Source organism: Tamandua tetradactyla, chromosome 3 (genome assembly GCF_023851605.1).
Source record: "Tamandua tetradactyla isolate mTamTet1 chromosome 3, mTamTet1.pri, whole genome shotgun sequence".
Taxonomy (NCBI): domain Eukaryota; kingdom Metazoa; phylum Chordata; class Mammalia; order Pilosa; family Myrmecophagidae; genus Tamandua; species Tamandua tetradactyla.
Window position 1 is genome coordinate 164499342 of NC_135329.1, and position 18391 is coordinate 164517732.

At 38.3% G+C, this 18391-nt stretch overlaps 1 long non-coding RNA gene and 1 pseudogene across 2 annotated transcripts in view; one reads left to right on the top strand and one right to left on the bottom strand.

The window, feature by feature from the left end:
* Positions 1–13139, bottom strand: part of LOC143677890 (uncharacterized) — an 84462-nt gene extending 71323 nt beyond the window's left edge. For both annotated transcript variants that reach the window (XR_013172971.1, XR_013172970.1), the window contains exon 1: positions 12949–13139. This is a non-coding gene — a long non-coding RNA (uncharacterized LOC143677890). The remainder of the gene's footprint in view (positions 1–12948) is intronic.
* Positions 13140–13980: 841 nt separating this feature from the next.
* On the top strand, positions 13981–14840 carry LOC143676459 (small ribosomal subunit protein eS6 pseudogene; annotated as a pseudogene).
* The last annotated feature ends 3551 nt before the right edge of the window (positions 14841–18391 follow it).

The following is an 18391-nucleotide window of genomic DNA, read 5'->3' on the forward strand; positions in this document are numbered from 1 at the left end:
TTGAATAAACATGAAAATAGAGATTTAGGGCTAATGCTGGGTCGAAAGCTGCACCCATCTCTCCCCAGCCCCACTCTCTCTGCTCCTTGGGCACCCAGAGCACAAACTCTCCAGCAGGACCAGGGCCCAATATCATGTTGGTGTCCTCTGAGCAGCCATTCAGGTGGCAAAGCACCTCCTTGATTGCCATCTATGCACCATGATGAAATGAGACTAAAGGACGTTTTTCTGTTTGCCATCTTCAAAAATCTTGAGACACGTTGTCACATCTCACTTGCATAAAGAACCAGTGTTTCAGGATATAATGATTTCCACTTGTGTGTACCAACTGGGCAGCTCTACTTCAGACTAGCAAGAACCACATAATTTTGTGGGTTTCAAAAGATTCAGTCTAGCTCTGCTTAGAACTCCTTTCACCAATTTGTAAAAGCCTACACTCATCCCCAATATACAGAGACCTACCTTGACAAAAATTTTGAGCAGATTTCTGTATCTCTCTAGCAGAATTTGGCATTGCAGGTGAGAATAATGATGTGGGAAAACTATCTCTTGGTTAAGTGTAGTCAGCAGCTCAAAGATGGCTCCCCATTCTCCTCATCTCCTGGTTGGTATTCATGACCATGAGTGAGGGTTGGATCTAGCAATTTGCTTCTAATGAGGAGAATGTAACAAACAGCGATGGAATGCCATTTCCAAGGATAAGCAACAGAAGGACACTGGCTTTCATTTTGCTCACTGTCTCTCAGTCTCTCGCTTGCTCACTGATGGAACCTAGCTGCAGTGATACAAACTACCCTATGGAGAAGGTGTTGTGGCGAGAAACTGAGGGAGGTGTTCGTCCAACACCCAGAGAGAACCTGAATCCCTTAGTCCAACAGCCTGTAATTGATTCCTGCCAACAATCACATGAGTGAGTTTGGAAGATCTTTTGCAGTCAAACTTTCTGATGACTGTAGTTTAAGTCAAAATCTTTTCTACAGCCTTGTAGGATATCCTGAGCCAGAGGATGTAGCTAAGAAGAGCCCAGATTCCTGACCGACAGAAAACTGAGAGAATGTTTGCTGTTTTAAGCCACTAAATCTTGGGGAAACTTGTTACTCAGCAATAGATGATTAATAAAATTAGGTTTCTTCAATAGGCAGACTTAAAATTCATAAAGTGTTTGGCAGCCTTTCACAGTACACCAGGGCTCACTTATTGCACAAATAAAAATAAAATCACTTGAAGTACCCTGACTTTTGAAAATTAGGAAGGAAACCAACAGTCACTCTCAAAATTTCATTTTTCTTCCATACATAGATTTAGGATTGAGCTTGATAATTCCTATGCTTTGCACAGATTTGGTGTCAACCAAATTTGTCTTAAAAAAAATACTCAGACACTTCATGCTGCTTTGCTGCAAAAAAAATAAAAGCTACCTGGGTTTGCTCTTAGAATATTCTCTTCTATGAAAGAGGACTAGTCAATTTTTGAAATATTTATGCATCTGCTTATTTAAAACAAAATTATAAGTTAATTATTATAATATTGGAAAAATACAGAACAGACCAAAAACGGAAATTAGAATTTCCAATTATCTCACCTCCTAAAGACAATCACTACCAACATTTGAATGTATATTTCCAGTCATTTTTTCCTAGGTGTATGTGTTTGTGTGTGTGTATATAAAATAGCTTTGTAGCATACATAATATGCATCCATACTATATTTTTAAAAAATAAGGTTATGCTGCATTTTATTTTTTAACTTTATTTTTAAATTTAATATATATTTTCTGTATCATTAAATATCCTTTTCCAAATTTCTATAGCTACACATTCCATTGTTTAGCCACATTATTATTAATTTAACCAGTTCTATTATTTATTACATTCTATTCATTTTTCCACTAATATGATGTCCTTGATGTATTTGAATTAGTATATTATGAAAGTGAGAAAGAGAATGTTTAGCTGTTTTTTCTAATCACTCATGACCTGAGTCAAAAGAAAATACTGGTGTGACTAAGTTATGTTAGCTGTGAGAATAAACAAAAGTGGCTCATTGCAGGGATTACTAGCTTTTTGCCCCTTACTCCTTCCCTTATTTTACTGATGCAGCGATGGTCCATCTTAAAAAAGCAGAACAAACTAACAAACAAAAATGCTTGATTCTCCCTGTAGGGAAAGTGACTGTGTGATTCAGTTCTGACAATGAGAGATAAGCAGAATGGTTGGAAGGGACATCTAGGAGAGAACATTTTTTGGAAAGAGGGACCAAAAAATCAGCTGGCCAGCACACTTTTGCTTTTTGCCTTTCCCCTCAGTCCCAGCTGAAATGTATGTAGACCAGATGGTCAGAGCTCTGGCAACCATCTGAGAGTATGAAGATGGTCTCATTGTAAGGGCAGCATAGCAAAAGTTAGAATGAGCATTTGTCAAGGACAGCATCTGTATCATCTAGTTTGAACTCTCTTTTCAAACTCTCATATGTGTTAAAAACTATATTCCTAATTTGTTTAAACCTGTGTTTCTGGTTTTTATTTATTCACAAACATAATTCCCAACTGACACAATGTCTAATATGGTGATCCTTTATTATTGAGATAGCTGTTTTGATGGGATTGTGTCAGGTTCACATGCATAGCCATTTGCCATTTTTTCTTATATCAAATAGTAAGGAAGCACATGTTATGTGACTGACATCATGCCAGGTTCTATATGGAGAACTAAGATGGATGAGGAACAGATCATCTCCTCTAAGGGCATATAGTCTACCTACCAGAGTGAAGCAATGAACTAACTAGGGAGAATGGCAATCTCAAAAAACATTAATAGAAGAGAAGTAAATCATCTTCCAGTGACCAGATCAAACATGACTCAAGGAGCAGGGAAGAAGTGACTTCAGAGCTTAAACTGACAGAAATACAAGGCATTGATGAATCTAGCCTAGATCACAATTTTAACCTACTATTCTTAGTGAATGATAGGTCAAAGAAAAAAAAAACTACAAGGAATAAAAGATTTAACTTCTAATAGGAAGTGTTTGAATTGAAATAAATTTTAAACCAATGCCTTAGTTAATTCAGGCTCTTCATGAAAAATCTCCTTCTTATCTACGTTTCTATGCCTTTGTATACACCTCTGTCAGCTAATGTCAGCTTCAACTGAAACGAAACCCAAAATAACAATGATCAAATAGAATAGAAATATATTTTCCTTTCATGCAAATGAAGTATCACGTTAAGCAGTATAGGCCTAGTGTGGTAATTCCATGGCCCCTGGTCCTGATATCTTGTCCCTCAGTATCTTTACAACTTGAAGTGTAAAACCTAATGATCTAAGATGGCTGCTCAAGCCATGTAGTAGTTACCTACTAAAGAAGAACAAATGATCCTGTCCCCAAACTTAGCTGCTTAAAACTCTCTATATTTTTTATCTCATAGTTTCTACAGGACAAGAACTCTGGAGTGGCTTAGTGAGTGTCTCTGCCTTAAGATCTCTCACAGGGCTGCAATCAAAGGATCAGCCAGTGCTACATTCTCATCTGAAAGCTTAACTAGGGAAGGATTTGCTCACAAGCTCATTCAAATGGCTGTTGGCAGGACTCAGGTCCTCACTGGCTATTGGCCAGAGACACCCGTTTTTCCCCTGTGGGCCATACCATAGAACTTCTCACTAAGTGAGGGTACCATGTTTCTGAAAATCCTTCCAGCTTCCACCTACTGCCTGATTCCAGAGTCACTCCCACAGTTTAAGGCATTGGTTATGGCAGCACCAAATTCTCTATCAATCAGGTTTCAATCAGAGAAGAAGAATCACTAAGATATATATGTAACATGTATGTTTGTTACAGAGATTTGAACTCCTGTCATCATGGGGGCTACTTAGGCTGTCTCTTTAAGATTGTTATTTTTGTTTTTGATGCTGGAGCTCTAAGTCCACAAAGCAGGCAGAGTCAGGCAGGGAAGACTGAGATCGAGAACAAGTTGGAAGGCAGAGCAAGATAGTGGCATAATGAGGTGTGGAATTTAGTTCATATTCCAGAGTATCTAGTAAATAGCCAGAAATGGTACAGAATGACTGCTGGGGAAACATCAGGGACCAGACACATAGTGTATGCCAGTCTAGACCAGGTGGAATGGCTGAGATCCCACACAGAACTCTAAGTCCCCCAAGCCGTGGAGGCCATTGCCCCTCCTCCACAGGCACAGCAGGCTGGTTCCCCAAGGGGAAAGGAATCAGGCTTTACTAGTAGTAAGGGCTTAGCTCAACCAAGCTCCAATTGCAGAATCAATTAGCAAATTCTGACTACTGAAAACAGGCCCACAGCACAGATAAACCTGGAATAAGCACTAAAGGAACTAGGAGTTTTGACCCCAGCCAAGAGGGGGCAGGGTTGATGAAAAAACAAATATGAAAACAAGAGGCTTTTTGAGTTGGACACCACAAAATACTGGAAAAGGGCTGGACCCCAAGAAAGAAGGGCATATAGAACCTGGAGCTATACGGAGCCACATACCAACTCAAGCTCTTGATTGGCAAACCTGAGGAGCAGGGGTCTCTCTAAAAAGGACTTTTTGCTTTTTTTTTTTTAATTCTTAAACAGCTCATTAGATAGAACTGCAAGCACTCTCAGGCTCCAGCACTGCCCCAGGCAAGAGCGAAAGTAAAACATGTCTGAGAGACAAAGTAACTAGTCAGGCAAAAGGGCATCTCTTCCCCAAGAAAGGGGGTGGGGCCCAGCTCAAGTGGAACCCTCCTTCATGGAAATTCAGGCCCCAGGTGCTGTAAAACAGAAGCAATCAAAACCTCCTTACTGCCTCACCTCTGTCTCAACCACAATCTTGGCAGGTAGAGTCTGCTGAAATTACAGGCACTACATAAGTGCTGGTGGGAAGCCACAGGCAGACAAATGCCATAAGCTGGGCAGGATAGGAAAAGCACAGAGTCTAAAGGCTTCATAGGAAATTCTGACAACCTGCTGGGTTTCATCCTCAGGAAAAACTGATGTTGGCTACTTTCTCCTCCTGAGACATGGACCTGTTGCTCTGGGAAAATCTATCTGGGGTCTTTAATACCTGAGGAGACCCACCTCAAAAACAAACAGACAAACAAACAAAAAAAAACCTCATGTATGCAGAGCAAGAAATAGAAAACAAGAGCTGAAAATTTTTGATCAGTTAAACAGAACCTATGCTAGTGGTCTAGAATAAGTTGAACTGAATGTCAAAGAACAGATAACAAAGCCATCCAGCAAGAAACTCTAGATAAAAGAGTGAAAATAACCCCTAGAGTAAACTAACTAAGGAAATGAAATGCCTAGATGCCAGCAAAAAAATAACAAGCCATATTAGGAAAATAAAAAATACGGCCCAGTAAAAGGAACAAATCAACACGTCAAATGAGATCCAGGAGCTGAAACAGTTAATTCAGGATGTTCAAACAGACATGTAAAATCTCATCAAAAATAATTTTTTTTTTATTTTGAGGGAGGATATAAAGAACACATTGGGTAAACATAAAGAACATGAAAGTTTGAAAAAACAGATCACAGAACTTTTAGAAATGAAAGGCACAATAGAAGAGATGAAAAAAACAGTGGAAACATAAAACAATAGATTTGAAAAGGCAGAAGAAAAGATTAATGAAATAGAGGACTGGACATCTGAAAGCAATAGATGGGGAGAAAGAAGAAAATACTCAATTTTCCCATTTGGAGAATTCCTGATATTCTCACAAGCAGTGGGGACAACCACATTAATAGGCTGAGATCTCAATCTTGGGGTTCATCCCTATGAAACTTATTCCTGCAACAGAGAGGCTAACCTACTTATAATTATGCCTAAGACTCACCTCCAGAGAACTTCTTTTGTTACTCAGATGGGCCCTATCTCTCATAGTCAAATTGGCAGATGATCTCACTGCCGTCCTTCCCCTACATGAGACATGAGTCACAGGGGTGTAAATCTTCCTGGTAACATGGTACAGAACTCCTGGGATTTGCCAGGACCCAGCATCATGGGATTGAGAGAGCTTTCTTGACCAAATTGGGGAAGAGTGAAATGAGATAAAATAAAGTTTCAGTGGCTGAGATATTTCAAACAGAGTTGAGAGGTTATCCTGGAAGTTATTCTTATGTATTATATAGATATCCTTTTTTTAGTTTATGGTGTATTGGAGTAGCTAGAGGGGAGTACTTGAAACTGTTGAGCTGTGCTTCAGTAGCCTTGATTCTTGAAGACAATTATATAATGATATGGCTTTTACAATGTGACTGTGTGATTGTGAAATCCTTGTGTCTGGTGCTCCTTTTCTCCAGGGTATGGATAGATGAGTCAAAAATATGGATAAAAAATAAATAATAGGGAGGATAAGGGGTAAAATAAATTAGGTAGATTGAAATACTAGGGGTTAATGAGAGGGAGGGGTATGGTGTATAGTATGTATGAGTTAGAGTGAGACAAATGTTCTAAAAATAATCATGGTGAAGAATACACAATTATGTGATGATACTGTGCACCATGTATGAGCTGTATGTGTGTGAAGATTTGCCAAAAAAATATTTTTTAAAAATGAGAGGGATATTAAAATATTTTCAGACAAGCAATCACTGAGAGAATTTGTGACTAAGAGACAAGCTCTACAAGAAATGCTAAAGGGAGCACTACAGACAGATAGATAAAGGCAGGAGAGAGAGGTCATGAGAAGAGTGTAGAAATTAAGACTATCAATAAAGACAAAAGGGGAAAAAATTAGATATGACATAAAAAATCCAAAAGACAAATTGGTAGAAGAAAGTATTTCCTTTACAATAACAACATTAAATGTTACTGGATTAAACTCCCCAATCAAAAGACATTGACTGGAAGAATGGATTAAAACCAGGATTTATTTATATGCTTTCTACAGGAGACTCGCTTTAGGCCAAAGGACAAAAATAGGTTGAAAGTGAAAGGTTTGGAAAAGATGTTTCATTCAAAGAACAACACGAAAAGAGCAGGGGTAGCTATACTAATATCCAACAAGCTAAACTTCAAATGTAAAACAATCAAAAGAAACAAAGAAAGACACTATGCATTAATAAAAGGAACAACTGAACAAGAAGACATAACAATCATAAATGTTTATGCACTAAGCCAGAGTGCTCCAAAAAACATGAGGTAAACACTGACAACCTCTACCATAATATTTGGAGACTTTAATTCCCTATTCTCATCAACGGATAGAACATCTAGACAGGAATCAGTATGGAAACAGAGATTTTGAATAATACAATAAATGAACTAGACTTAACCAGACCTTTACAAAACATTACACCCCACAAGAGCAGGATACACTTTTTTCTCAAGTGCTCATAGATCATTCTCAAGAATAGACTATATGCTGGGTCACAAAGCAAGACTCAATAAATTTAAAAATATTGAAATTATACAAGACACTTTCTTGGATCATACTGGAATGAAGTTGGAAATCAATAACAGGCAGAGGGCCAGAAAATTCACAAAAATATTAAGGCTCAACAACACACTTTTAACCAGTAAGTCAAGGAAGAAATTACAACAGAAATCAATAAATATCTCAAGGCAAATGAAAATGAAATTTTCATATTAAGTTTTATGGAATACAGCAAAGGCAATGCTGAGAGGGAAATTTATTGTGTTAAGTGCCTATATTAAAAAAGAAGAAAAAGCAAAAATCAAGAAATTAATTGTTCACTTGGAAGAACTAGAGAAAGAAGAGCAAACTAACCCCAAAGCAAGCAAAAGAAAGAAATAAGGAAGATTAGAGCAGAAATAAATCAAATTGAGAATATGAAAACAACGATGTGAGAGATGACTCGCAGGGATGAAACCAGACCTGGCACCATGGGATCAACAATTCCATCCTGACCAAAAGGAGGAAAAGAAGTGTAATTAATAAAGTATCAGTGGCAGAGAGAGTTCAAATAAAGTCGAGAAGCTACTCTGGAGGTTACTCTTATGTAAGCTTCAGGTAGACCTTGCTACCTATCATAACCTGCTAACCTCCAACCAGGACCATTCCAGCCAATCTTAAAGAACACCTAGGGCAATATATAAGATTCACCAAGGGTTCCATGAACTAGAATAACTTTCCAGACTCCTATAACCTCCAGATGAGTCCCTGGTTCAGATAAATCCTGAAACCTAGTCCAGCCTCTCAAAAACATCAGATAGTTCCATCTCCTTACCCCATGTTAGTGACAGACGCTTCCAATATAAAAAATTTGGAATTGCCATAGCCCAAACACCCCTTAAGAGAGGAATGAAAAGATGAAAGATGATGGTGAAGTTTTCCAGAGAAGATAGGATTTAACAAATGAATATGAATGCTGAATCATTCATTTATCATCAATAAATGCTAAATCATCAATTTATCATTCATAAATTGATATCTCTTTTAGTCTCCAGTGTTTTAGAGTAGCTGGAAGTAAAACCTAAAATTGTAAAATTGCAACCCATGTCAAACTCTGAAATACATTCTACAGTTAATTGTGGTGCTGTGCTCTGATATGTTAAGCTTTTTTGTGTATATGTTATTTTTCACAAAAAAAGAAGGAAAAAAAGTCGATTGTGATGATAAAAAAATATTTAATCCCTGTAGCCTCCTATATTCTGGAGTAGCTGGAAGGAAAAATGTGAGAGGATTGTATCTCTAAGATCTGTCCTGTAACTACTTGTTAAAGAGTGCTTTGAAAATTATTGCCTTTTATTCTTTGCTTTGAATATATGTTATACTATAAAATTAAAAACATTTTTTTAAATCAACAAAACCAGATGTTGGTTCTTTAAGAAAATCAATAAAATCAATGGGCCCTTAGCTAGGCTGACCAAAAGAGAGAGAGAAAGAGAGAGAGAGGATGCAAATAAATAAAATTAGAAATGGAAGAGGGGGTATAACCAATGACCATACAGAAATAAAGACAGTAATGAGAGGATACTATGAGCAACTATATGCTAATAAACTAGACAACATAGACAAAATGGACAAGTTCATAGAAAGGCATGAACAACCAACATTGACTCAAGAAGAAGTGATGGCCTCAACACACCAATCACAAGTAAATAGATTGAGTCATTGAGAAGCTCCCAAAAAAGAGAAGTCCAGGACCAGATGGCTTCACATGTGAATTATACCAAGCATTCAAGAAAGAATTAGTACCAATCCTGCTCAAACTCTTCAAAAGAATTGAAGAGGAGGGAAAGCTACCTAATTCATTCTATAAGCCAACTTCACCCTAATACCAAAGCCAGGCAAAGATCCTACAAGAAAATAAAATTAAAGACCAATCTCTTTAATGCAAAAATTTTCAGCAAAATCCTTGCAAATTGCATCCAGCAGCACATTAAAAGAATTATACACCATGGCCAAGTGGGATTTATTCCAGGAATGCAAGGCTGGTTCAAAACAAGAAAACCAATAAATGTAATATACCATATTAATAAGTCAAAGTGGAAAAACCACATGATCATCTCGATTGATGCATAAAAGGTATTTGACAAAATCCAACATCCTTTTTGATGAAAACATTTCAAAGGATCGGTATAGAGGGGGAACTTCCTCAACATGATAAAGGGAATATATGAAAAACCCATAGCTAACATCATCCTCAATGGGGAAAGACTGAAAGTTTTACCTCTAAGATTAAGAACAAGACAATGATGCCCGCTGTCACCATTGTTATTCAACATTGTGTTGGAAGTTCTATCTAGACAGAGCAATTAGAAAAGAAAAAGAAATAAAAGGCATCCAAATGGGAAAGAAGTAAAACTCTCACTGTTTGCAGATGACATGATACTAAATGTTGAAAATCTCCAAAAAATCTTCAGCAAAACTACTAGAGCTAATAAATGAGTACAGCAAAGTGGCAGGTCACAGGAACACCTAAAAATCTGCAGCAATTCTATACAGGGGTGAGCACTCTGAGAAAGAAATCAAGAGAAAAAATTCCATTTACAATAGGAATCAAATGCTTAGGAATAAATTTAAGTAAGTATACAAAAGGCCTATATACAGACAACTACAAGAAATTGCTAAAAAGAAATCATGGAAGACCTGAACAAATGGAAGTGCATACCATGTTCATGGATTGGAAGACTAAATATAGTTAAGATGTCAGTTCTGCACAATTGATTTATAGATTTGATTAAATACCAATTAAAATCCCAAGAACTTACTTTGCAGAAATAGAAAAAAAACAATAACCAAATTTATTTGGAAGGGCATTATGCCCTGATAGTGAAAAGTACCTTGAGAAAGAAAAATGAAAAGGTCTCACACCACCTGACTTTAAAGCATATCATGAAGCTACAGTGGTCAAAACAGTACTGGCATAAAGATAGTTATACTTACCAATGGAATTGAATTGAGTGTTCAGAAATAGACCCTCTCATCTATGGATAATTAATCTTTGATAAGACCATCAAGCCAACCCACCTGGGACAGAAGAGCTTCTTCAATAAGCGTTTTTTTGAGAACTGGATATTCATATACAAAAGAATAAAAGAGGATCCATATCTCACACCTTATACAAAATAAACTGAAAATGAATCGAAGACCTAAATAATAGAGTTGAGACCATAAAATTGTTAGAAGAAAATATAGGGAAATATCTTACAAAACTTGTAATAGGAGGTGGTTTCCTAGACCTTATACCCAAAATATGAGCATTAAAAAAAGAAATAGATAAATGGGTTCTCCTCAAAATTAAGCATGTTTGCATATCAAAGAACTGTGTCAGGAAAATAAAAAGGTAGCCTATGCAATGGGAGACAATATAGAAATCACATGTCAGATAAGGGTTTAGTATCCAGAATATATAAAGTGATTCTTCAACTCAACAACAGAAAGACAAACAACACACTTTAAAAATGGGCAAAAAACATAAACATAGACTTTTCAGAAGAGGAAATACATAGCTAAAAGGCATGTGAAAACATGCTCAACTTCACTGGCTATTAGGAAAATGCAAATCAAAACCAGAAGGAGATATCATGTCACCCCACTAGAATGGCCATTATCAAAAACAAAACAAAACAAAACAGAAAACTACCAGTGCTGGGGAGGATGTGAAGAAGGAGGCACACTTACCCACTGTTGGTGGGAATGTAAAAGGTACAACTTCTCTGAAAGACGATTTGTCAGTTCTTCAGGAAGTTAAGTATATAATTACCATATGATCCATCAATCCCATCACTAAGTATATATTCAGAGGAACTGAAGGTAAGGCCACAAACATGCATTTGCACACTGATGTTCATGGCAGCATTATTTACAATTGCCAAGAAATGGAAACAGCCCAAATGTCCATCAACAGATGAGTGGCTAAATAAGCTGCAGTATATACATATGATGGAATACTGCACTGCTGTAAGACAAAATAAAGTTATGAAGTATGTAACAACATGGATGAACCTTGAGGACATTATGCTGAGTGAAATTAGCCAGAAACAAAAGGACAAATACTGTATGGTCTTAGTAATATGAACTAACATTAATTAGTGAACTTTGAAATTAAGAGCATATAAAACCAGAAGAAAAAGAGAGAGGGTAAAGATTGAGATGGCATAACTTAGGCATGCCTAGAATAGACAATGGTGGTGATCAAAATAATACTAGGTAAAGGATGATATGGCCCATATTTTAAAACTTCAACCTCTGTGTGGGACCAAAGGGAGAGATGTGTATTTGGTGCAAAATTTATATTTTTGGTAGCACATTATCTAATTTAACTTGCATGTCAGTTTATTTAACACTGTAATTACATTGAATCTTGAATAGGGTGTAAGATCTTGCTGGTCTATACAGGTTAGTATGATTCCCTGATATATTCCAGAGCGATTTGGGCAGAGGATGAAAAAGTATTTGCAAAGTCCCCATGGGAGACTGGGAAGAAAGGAGGAAATATTAAACTTCCCCATCTGGGGAATTCCTGATATTCTTGCAGGTAGTGGGGACAACCAATTCAAAAGGCTGAGGCCTCAATCTTGGGGCTCACTTCTATGAACCTTATTCCTGCAAAGTAGAGGCTAAGCCTACTTACAATTATGCCTACGAGTCACCCCTGGAGAAACTCTTTTGTGGCTCAGATATGACCTCTCTCTCTAAGCCAATTTGGCAGGTGAACTCACTACCCTTCCCACTTCATGGGATATGACACCCAGGGGTTTAAATCTTCCTGGCAACATGGGATCTGACTCATGGGGATGAGCTGGGACCTGGCATCATGGGAATGAGAAAGTCTTCTTGACCAAAAGGGGGAAGAGAAAAATAAGACAAAATTCAGCGGCTGAGAGATTTCAAACAGAGCCAAGAGGTTTTCCTGGAGGTTACTCTTATACATTATATAGATATTCTCTTTTTAGTTTATGGTGTATTGGAGTGGCTGGAGGAAAGTACCTGAAACTGTTGAGCTGCATTCCAGTAGCCTTTATTCTTGGAGATGATTGCATAAAGATGTAATGTTCACAATGAGACTGTGTGACTGTGAAAATCTTGTGTCTGATGCTCCTTTTACTCAGGGTATGGACAGATGAGTAAAATAATAATGAGGATAAGAAATACATAAATAATAGGGATGTAAAAGGTAAAGATTGGGTAGATTGAAATCCTGTGGGTCAATGAGAGGGGTAAGGGATATGGGATGTATGAGTTCTTTTTTTTAATTTCTTTTTCTGGAGTGATGCAAATATTCTAAAAATGATCATGGTGAAGAATACACATGTGATGCTATTGATTACACAGCATGGCTGGGCTGTATGTGAGTGGTTATTTGCCAATAAAAAATATATATAGAGAGAGAGAGAACAAGTTGGAAATCGTAGTGTGATGTTGGAGTCCCATGAGGATAGTTTGAAACCCACATCAGTTCTTCTTGCCTTTTACCATGGTAGTGTTTGCATCTCCTGCAGAAGTCAGAGCCCACTGTCACAGAACTAAACATATTCACCTGGTCCAGAAGTCAGAAGCTGAAGGAGAATCCTGGGGATGAAGTCAGAGGTCCTGCTGCTGCTTCAGATCAATGAGTTGAGTCAGCAGATCAGTGCCAGAGTGAGAGCTTCTCCTGCAAGAATCTCTTTGTGCTACTCCCACCCCCACCCTCCACGGAAACAGACAGGAAAGGGAATTCTAGGAAAAGTAGTTCAGCCTCGCTGAGGTGGCACATTATCATGTCACAATGAGGCATCATACCAGCATTCCAGACAGTGGGAAGGAGAAAAGGAAGAAAGAAGTACACACCTACTTCCACTTAAAGTCACCTCATCAAAGGGATACCTGAACCTTCTACCTTGACCCTGTTGGCTAAAACTTAGGTGACTACATTTAGCCATAAGGAAGATAAGAAATGTAGTCTTTATCTGATGATCATGTGCCCAAGAATTCTGTTTTTAGGGAAGGAGGAGATATGGACACTGGGAAAAAAGTCCCAGTCTCTATCACAATATGCTTGGTTCTGCCTGGAAAGTCTTTTCTTGCATCTCTGCTTGGCAAACTCCAGTTCATCCCTGTAGGCCTAGTTCAGTAACCCCTTGTGAATCCATCCTTGACTTTTTCCAAAAGCAGAAGTAGCTCCTTCACTCTCTTTTTTCCCATTGGGTGTTATAAATTCCTCCATGTGGGCACTTCCTTGTTTGTTCATTTAGCAAGTATTAAGTGCCCATCATATGTCAGGCACTGTTCTGGGAACTAGGGATTTATTAGTGACCAAAACAAATTGCATCACATTCTTTCTTATTAAGTACAGAAGTAGTATTTGTGATTTATAAATCATGGTTCCAAAGTTGCTTCCTTTAGGGAACCATGAATTCTTAAAGGATCCTGGAGATGATATAATTAAACCACCTCAGTTTGGAGCTGAAGTCTGAGTCTTCACATAATCACAGAATTATGTGCCAGGTCAGTGGCAGGGATGGAAGTGGAATCCACTAGTGATGCTTACATAGGTACCCTCAATGTTTTGTGATTTGGGGAAACAAAAAACAGTAAAAAAAAAAAAATCTCAATTATGTTTATAAAATTAGTCTTTTCAAAAATTACAGCATCAAAATTCAGGTATAAGGCTCTTTTTGTGGCACCTCAGAGGCCATCGGCTGCCTCGGCATGAAGGTGAACATCTCCTTCCGAGCCACTGGCGGCCAGAAGCCCACTGAAGTGACGATGAACTCAAACTACATCACTTTTATGGGACGCGAATGGCCACAGAAGTTGCTGCTGATGCTCCGGGCCAAGAGTGGCAGGGTTATGGTGTCCAAATCAGTGGTGGAAACAACGAACAAGGTTTCCCTATGAAGCAGGGTGTCCTGACCCATGGCCGTGCCCGCCTTTTACCGAGTAGGGGCATTCCTGGTCTAGACCAAGGAGAACTGGAGAAAGCAAGCACAAACCTATTCTGGCTTGCATTGTGGATGCCAATGTGAGTGTTCTCTACTTGGTTATTGTTAAGAAAGGAGAGAAGGAGAATCTTGTACTGACTGATACTACTGTGCCTCGTCGCCTGGGGCCCAAAAGATCCAGCAGACTCTGCAAGCTTCTCAATCTCTCTAAAGAATGTGGTGTCCGCCAGTGTGTTGTGAGATAGACCCTGAACAAAGAAGGTAAGAAACCCAGGACCAAAGCACTCAAGATCCAGTGTCTTGTTACTCCACGCAACGTAAATGCTGGCGTTTTGCCCTGAAGAAACAGCGCACTAAGAAAAATAAGAAAAAGGCTGCAGAATATGCCAAACTTTTGGCCCGGAGGTTGAAATAGGCCAAGGAAAAGCACCAGGAACAGATTGCTAAGAGATGGAGGCTGTTCTCTCTGACAGCTTCTACCTCTAAGTTTGAGTCTAGTCAAAAATAAGATTTTCTGAGAGTTACAAATAAATACGATCAGAGATTTAAAAAAAATTCAGGTATAAAAACCTGTTTCAAGAATGGAGATATGTTGGGGGTAGGGAGAGTGTGATCATGTTAAGGGCTTTTTCTAGTTCCAGTGTGGGGGGGGAAAAGGGATCTAAATAATTTGAATATAAACATAGTAGGTAATGGTAGTTCAGTGATGTAAAATGTCAAGTGACATTTTAAGGGTGACAGATGACACTTGATATCAAGGTCTATTATGCAGCCCTTTCCCAAAATTCTACGGCTTCTAGTAGAGTTCTGCTTTATGTTAATTTGAGATTAATAGGGTACACGCACACACACGCTCAAAAACTGAAAATCATAGTTTTAGACGCAAATTGATATATAAAATAAAAAATAAAGCCACTGCACGGTTTTGAGCAGCCAATGAATTCTAATACATAGCCTCACTCCTTGAACCTTTGCTCCCCCACACTAGCAGATGCAGTCTAAAACACACGCCTCCACATTCACACCTACACATTCAGCCACTCACCGCCCCTCGCACAGAGTTCTGACACATTTATTCCACCTCCTTCATCTATGGGAGATAGCGTGAAGGAGAAATGAAAGTCAGCAGCACAGATGCATGACATATAAGTGTGTGTACACGGTGTCTGTGGGGGCAGGGAGAATCTTTCAGTGAAATAAACAGTATTCATTTATTTCAGAAAGATTAGCTTTCGGTTGAATCAATGAAAATGTAGCCAACTCTTCCAGGAGAGATTTATGAGGACTAGAAGTGGAGACTGCGATTTAGAGTTTAATCCAACCCATTTTGATAACAACCTATCTGAACAAATACAGTACATTGATGATTTCTTGAGAAACGGGTTTAAGATAGCGCTATTAAACTAGTTCTGATAGTCCTAAGGAGAAGAAAATATCATTGTTTTTTCCTGATGGTACAGGAAGCCTCTAAATTTAACTCACTAGGGGTTTGTACTGGAGTCTGAAGTTTTCCTCATTCTGCACTACATTTGGAGAATACAAGTTAGGATAATACGATTAGATCTAAAATCAGATTTTTAAAGTACACACATATGGAAAATCATCAAAGCAACTGCTAAAAATATATATGCCGGAAACCAACAAATCCAAAATTACCAAGTAATAGAGATGTTATAACATCTCTTTGAAAGCAACAGTCCTTGACTGTGTGTTACTGTTGCTAACAAAGCATATTTCTTGTATCTTATTATATTTTATTTTATTTTTGAAACCATCAAAACTTTTATTTTCCACAGCAAATGTTTGGAGATACATAGTTTCATGTACAGAATAGTTTTTATTGCTCCACAATTTCAGCATGTATGGAATGTCTAAAGTAAAATGAAGGCTGTAAGATTTTACCTATGGTAGAGTCCCAGAGACAGTTTGAGTTTAGGCTAAGCTTACTATGGACAACTTAAAACATCAACGAGTTTTAATTATATCACTATGAAACAAAGGGATTATATTAAGGCTAGACAAAATCTAAAATCTTTTCCTGTCCTAATATTTAATGATTAATTCTTCAGAATGTTATGAAGTAAGGCAGGTGACTCTGGAAAGTATCATTTAGCAGGGGAATTAGATAAGTGAGGTTTCCATTTCTGTCCAGTAGGGTTAACCACCAGGATGGGTAATTGCTTTTTTGGGGGGGTGGGGAGGGCGGGATTTGGGGAGTGCTGGGGGCAGGTTGTTTGGGCCAGGATTCAAACTGGGTTTCTCTCATGACCAGCGAGCATTCTACCACTGAACCACCCAAGCACTTCCAGTCAGGAAATTTTTTTTCTCCTATTTTAAATGGTAAATTCTTTATCAAGAATCCAGAAGGTTCTGATAAGCAATAATATTATAGAAAACATGCATACTTTATGTATACTTTCTCCACTAATGAACAGAAAGGGTTTATCTTTGGTACAGGCTAAGAATCTAGAGAGAGGGTGGGAGTCTTCTCGCTATAAGTGGCAGAAAACTGACCAAAACTGGCTAAAGGGGAAATTTATAGGCTTTTTATTGAACTGAAAAGTCCAAGTATAGGTGCCTGGCTTCAAACATAGCTGAATTTGGGCTAAACAATTCACCAATACTTGGTTTCTATCCATCTTTTGACTCTGCTCTCTGGGTAGCTTCCATGCCAGGCTCCATGGGGCAGCGAGAGGTGGCAATGGCTGCAGTCCTTACATTTTGTCATTCAGTAATAAAGAGCAAGTCTACTTCCCCAGAAAATCCAGCCTTACTGACTGGAGACTTGTGCTCATCCCTGATGCAATCACTAAGGCTAAAGGAATATATGCACTGTTTGGCTTAGGCTGAAGGAGTATCTCTCACTTCTAAGTGATGAAAGGCCCAGCCTTGCTTTAAGCACAGGGATAGAGAGTAGGAAAAGAGTAAAACTCAAGATGATAACTGGGAGCTGTGACTGAAAGATAGAGAATGAATGGGAGTCTGGAAAACAAATCGCAGGCCTATTATAGGGCTCTCAGTTGCAGCCATGAATATATAGTTTTACTGGCTCTGTCAGGGCCAATGAACTAGTAGTTCTAGATTGAAGGTGCAAAAAATGCCTGGTGAGGGGCTATGAGGATAGTTCAGTGGTAGAATTCTTACCTGTCATGCAAGGACCCGGGTTCGATTCCTGGTCCATGCATTTTCCAAAAAAATAAACAAACAAAAAAAACAAGCAATACAAAAATTTCCACAAATGGTGCTACTCATATGGAAAATAATGAAACATAACCCCGCCATACAGCATACAAGAAAAAAAAATTGAAAAGAAAATGCATGGTGAATCTACCATTTACAAGGCAACTATGCCACTAGATCTTCAGTTTCCTTGCCTGTACAATGACAATTATACTACTTACAACTCAGTTTTTTTTTAGATGAAGATTAATAAGCCAATGCATATGAAAGCACAGTTAGTAAATGTCAATTATCTTACCACTTCCTTTTCAGTCAAATTTCCCTTTCTTAAATTGGGAGTTCTTCAGAATAGGAACCCTGTCTGATTCATCTTTTTATCTCTACAACTTAGAATAGTACCTAATACATAGTAGAAATTTAATGTGTGCTGAACTAAACAGATGTCAGAGTATAGAATAAGTTGCTGAAACAAAGAGACCCCAGAATAGAGTGGCTCACACAAGATAAGTGTTTATTTATCTCTCATATAGCAGTCTGGAGCTGCTGGGCTACTTGGTCGGGAGGCAGCTCTGCTGCTGGAGGTCATGCAGTTTTTTTGTCTTAATTTCTACCTCCCCTTTGTTTTCCTTGCGGGCATGGTTGAAGCCAGCTGCCCACCATCATGATTGTGTTCCAGGCCCTCAAAGTGGGAAGAAGCTGTGAAAGGCAATCAGCTTCCTTTTAAGAACATGATACAGCTGTTGCTCAAATAATGTCAACTTGCATCCCCATGGGCAAAACTTAATCACATGGCTACAACTAGTTGTGAGGGATGCTAGGAAATACAAACTCTGGCAAGGCAGTTACACATCAGCCAAACTCAGGTCCATTGCAAAAAGA